Raw genomic sequence first — 4555 nt, 5'->3', positions numbered from 1 at the left:
TCTTCACCCAGCTGCAGAAGAAGCAAGATGTGACCGCCTTGCCGAAAAGGTACCAAGCCACGTGACTAACACCGGCAAGAATTATGGGCTGATATAAGTTATAAGAATTAATTAATAAGAAGCCTGAGCTACTAGGCCAATCCATTTATGATTAATGTAGGCCTCTCTGTGATTCTTTGGGACTTAATGGCTGCCGGAACCAGGCACTTGGTTAACATCTACTAATTGAGGAATAGCTACGTTTTCTTTCTTTTATTTTTTTATTCTTTTTTTTCCATTCAAAAATTTTCCACTTCCTCCCCTCCTCCCCTCCTCCCATTCCCCTCCCACTCCCCTACTCACCCCTCCTCCCTCCCCCTCCAGTCTTAAGAGAGGGCAGGGTACCCTGCCCTGTGGGAAGTTCAAGGCCCTCCCCACTCCATCCAGGCCTAGGAAGGTATGCATTCAAATAGACTAGGGTCCCAAAAAGCCAGTACAAGCAGTTGAAAGTCCCAGTGCCTTTATCAATGGCTTCTCAGTCAGCCCCCATTGTTAGCCACGTTGAGAGAGTCCGGTTTGATCACATGCTCGTTCAGTCCCAGTACAGCTAGATTTGGTGAGCTCCCATTAGATCAGGCACACTGTCTCAGTGGATGGACCAACCCCTCACAGTCCTGACTTCCTTGCTCATCTTCTCCCTCCTTCTGCTCTTCAACTGGACCTTGGGAGCTCAGTCCAGTGCTTTGATATGGGTCTCTGTCTCTATCTCCATTCATCGCTGGATGAAGGTTCTATGGTGATAGTCGAGATATTCATCAGTATGACTATGGGACAAGGCCGGTTCAGGCTCCCTCTCCTCTACTGCCCAAGGACCTAACTGGAGACATCCTTGTGGACACCTGGGATTCCCTCTAGAGTCAAGTCTCTTGCCAACCCTAAAGTGGCTTCCTTAATGAAGGAGACTGGAGTGGGGTGACCACAAACCAAGGAGTGTCTGCAGCCTTTGGATTCAGAAACAGCAAGAGACAGACCGTGTCCTTGTGTTTGCAGAGGTAGTACGACTGTAGAACATTTGTTTTTTACCTACAGAGAATGATTGTAGACTTCTGTCCTGAGGAGAATGATTGTAGACACCTGCCCTCCTTGACTCTCTGGGGCAACACTGCTTCTATAAAACTCTCATCATCAACTGGGGCTGACAAACTGGCCCCTGACTAAAACTGACCTATTGCCTGTTTTGGTAAATAAAAATTTATTGGAACACAGCCATCCCTGCTCCTATATGCAATGCCTAACCTGGCCTTCACGCAACACTGGTGGGTTGAGTCATGGCAGTGAGTCACTGCCACCGAGACCATATGGCCGGCAAAGCTGAAACTATTTACTACCCTGGCCGTTACAGAGAGAATATGCTGAGCCCTCTCCAAGATGAGAATTAATTCCACCCTTTCTCACATTTGTTCATGACATTTCAGACTAAAAATAATGCATGTTCACATAAAATTAAAATACTTTAGAATTCCACCACCTACAAAGCAGATATCCCTACAACCATCATCAAAAACTTGGTGTATATGCCCTATTTTTTTTGTTTTCCTCTACACATATGATAACATTTACTATTACTGTTTTGTTAACCTATGCATGTTAAGAATGTTGGTATTTGCTGGTTTGTAGTGGTGTATGCTTTTAATCCCAACACCCTGGAGACAGAGACCTCTGAGTTTGAGGCCAGCCTGAACTACACAATGAGTTCTAGAACAGTCAAAACTACACAGAGAAATCCTGTCTCAGAAGAAAAAAAAAATTAGAATGTTGGTATTCACGATATGCATGGGACTGGTGAGATGCCCAGTGGGCAAAGCGCTTCCTACACAAACATGAAGACTTGAGTTCGGATCCCATGCAAAAATCCAGATGTGGTGTCAAACACCTGTGACCCCAGAGCTGGAGATGTGAAAACAGATAGATCTAGAGATTTACTTACCATATTGCCCAATCAAAATGGAGAGTTCCAAGTGCAGTCAGAGATCCTGTCTCAAAGAATAAGGTCGAGAGTGAATGAAGAACACACTAAGGGGACCTCTGACCTCCACACATACACTCAGGCAAGCACATCCATGCACACATGTATATACACTTACACACACATACTCCCACACACCAAGAATGTAGGCGTTGATGAATTACATAGGACCAAATACTTCAGAAGGAAACACAGTTGGGGCTGGCTTGAAGGGCAAAGAAGATAACATGAGGCTGACAGACCCCACAGTACTAGCAATCCCGAGTCCAATGGAATCAGGGGTCACGCAGGCTAAGTGTCCATCGGACCAGATGACCCTCTCCTGAGTGTCCTGTAGCTTCTGTGGGCAACAGTTTTCAGAACTGACATATGCAACACTCAGGCCTCTACAGTCAGACTGAATAAAAATGGTTCCTGTCACTCATAAATAGCAATGTAACCACACCTTAACTTAAATTATAAAGAACAGTGGTTTTTAAAAATCAATACAAAATTTTTGCTGGGTAGTGGTGGTGCACGCCTTTAACCCCAGCACTTGGGAAGCAGAAGCAGACCAATCTCTGTGAGTTCAAGGTCAGCCTGGTCTACAGAGCTAGTTCCAGGACAGGCTCCAAAGCTACAGAGAAACCCTGTCTCTTTTGAAAAACCAAGCAAACAAACAACAACAACAAAAAAAAAATCAATACAGAATTTTTAAGATTTTCCAAATAAAAAGATAAAACATGGTTGTTACAGATCATTAGAATATTACTGAAATCATAAATTAAAATTCGAAACTATATTTTAATCCCGTCACTCTGAATCACTGTGTTTGCTGCTTTGGCATACTCCCTCTGGACTTCTTCTCTGTGAATGTGACTTTGACCATTTATACTGAAAAGTAAAAGCCTATACTGTATAAAATGCACATCTTGCTTTTTTTTTTTTAATCAAAGCTCATTTTCCTGGCGTAGAGAGACGCCTCAGGGATTGGGAGCACTTGTTGCTCTTGAAGGATCTCGGTTCCATTCCCAGCACCCACACAGTGGCTCATATTCACCTGTGTCTCCAGCTACTGGTGACCCAACACCCTCTTCTGGACTGTGACCAGTGCATACATTTGTTAGACACACACACACACACACACACACACACACACACACAAAGTAAATAAATAAATAAATATAAGCGATAAAGATAAATCTTAATTTTTTTAAAGATGGAACTGAAACCATGAAATTGTTCTTTGACCTCCACACACCCATAATAACAATAAATAAATACATACATTTTTAAAATTGCTTCCCCTGCTATCAAGGAGCTCATAATTTTGAAAGAAAAATAGTAAGTACATTTTTTAGCTTATGTTGCAAGGTGAATTAAAAAGAACACAACTTAAGAAAGAAAGAAAAAATTTACCATGCGCTAAAAATGGTGGGACACGGGGGTCCTCCTTTCTTTGAGTTTCCTCCCCAGCATGTGCCAATGTTCCTCTCCTTTCCAGGGTAAGATCTGGCAAAGAGATACTCTTTATAGAGAAAAGGGAACCCTCCTCCAGAGGGGACTTGTAGAAAAGGCCTCAGACCCCTTTAAAAGACAGGAAATGAGAGATTGTCTTATCGTGTCTCACCTGGGATAATCAATGTTGTATTGGCATCAGGAATTGGAAACAAATTTAAGAAAAATCTCTCCCAAGTTTCCACGAGGTGATCCAATTAAGATATGACTGGCAGCCACGAAAAGCTTTGGTGCTGCCAAACCACAGAGAAATCCTAGACGCAGAAACACAAGAAATATCTTGCTGGATAACCAAATATTTTTTAAAAGGGCCGTATAGTATAGGCTAAAACTTTCAAGACATGGTTGACTATTTTTCTTGCCCTGAAGCCAAAGATAACCTAAAACAAGGGAAACACTTGCTATCCCACGAAAGCCAGACAAGCAAACAGAAATTTGCAATGAATCTTTCTTAGCCTTCACAAAAGCCAAGCTGAAAATCCATCTTCAGCACGTTGAAATGAAATCTCTTAGGTCAACTAACAAGGCCCTCCCTACAGGGGTGCTGACTGCTGACCAGAGCAGCCTGCGACTCCTACAACCTGGGCCTCCATCTGCCTTTGGAAAGCCCTTTGTGAGAGAGGTCTCAGATGCTCAGTGTCTTTAACTGCTGCCGGTTTCTAGAAGAATCAGCTCCCACAGAAACAGCTACCTACCCATCTACGAAGCCAGCATGGAGGAGCCTTTGAGTGGACAATTCTACACTGCAGGTCACAGCACCATGGAAGCCAGAGAAGAGGGAGTCATGAAGTTCTAGCCCACAAGCTTCTATTTCATTTTTATCTTATTTATTAAGGGGACAGGGTATCACGTCACTCAGGCTGTCCTTGTACTCATTCTGTAGCCAAGGATAACCTTGAACATGATATTTTCCTGCTAGGATTACGGGCAAATGCTATCATGATCAAGGTTATACACTGCTGGGGATTAAACCCAAGACCTTGTGGCTTGCTAGACAAGCACTCCGCTAACTGATCTATATCTTCAGAAACACCCTCAAAATACAGTCTTTTA

The 4555-nt window shown here is 43.1% G+C and overlaps 1 long non-coding RNA gene across 1 annotated transcript; it reads right to left on the bottom strand.

Moving 5' to 3' along the window:
• Nucleotides 1-365: 365 nt before the first annotated feature.
• LOC146892139 (uncharacterized) lies at nt 366-4310 on the bottom strand. Its single transcript, XR_015004997.2, has 5 exons — nt 4198-4310; nt 3615-3756; nt 3404-3496; nt 1967-2012; nt 366-770 (listed from the first exon to the last, which is right to left on the bottom strand). It is a non-coding gene; the product is annotated as an uncharacterized LOC146892139 (long non-coding RNA).
• Between the last annotated feature and the right edge of the window lie 245 nt (nt 4311-4555).

Source organism: Myodes glareolus, chromosome 14 (genome assembly GCF_982192425.1).
Source record: "Myodes glareolus chromosome 14, mMyoGla1.1, whole genome shotgun sequence".
Lineage (NCBI taxonomy): Eukaryota > Metazoa > Chordata > Mammalia > Rodentia > Cricetidae > Myodes > Myodes glareolus.
Note: the sequence above shows the minus strand (reverse complement) of the source record. Positions and strands in the feature narration are given on the sequence as shown.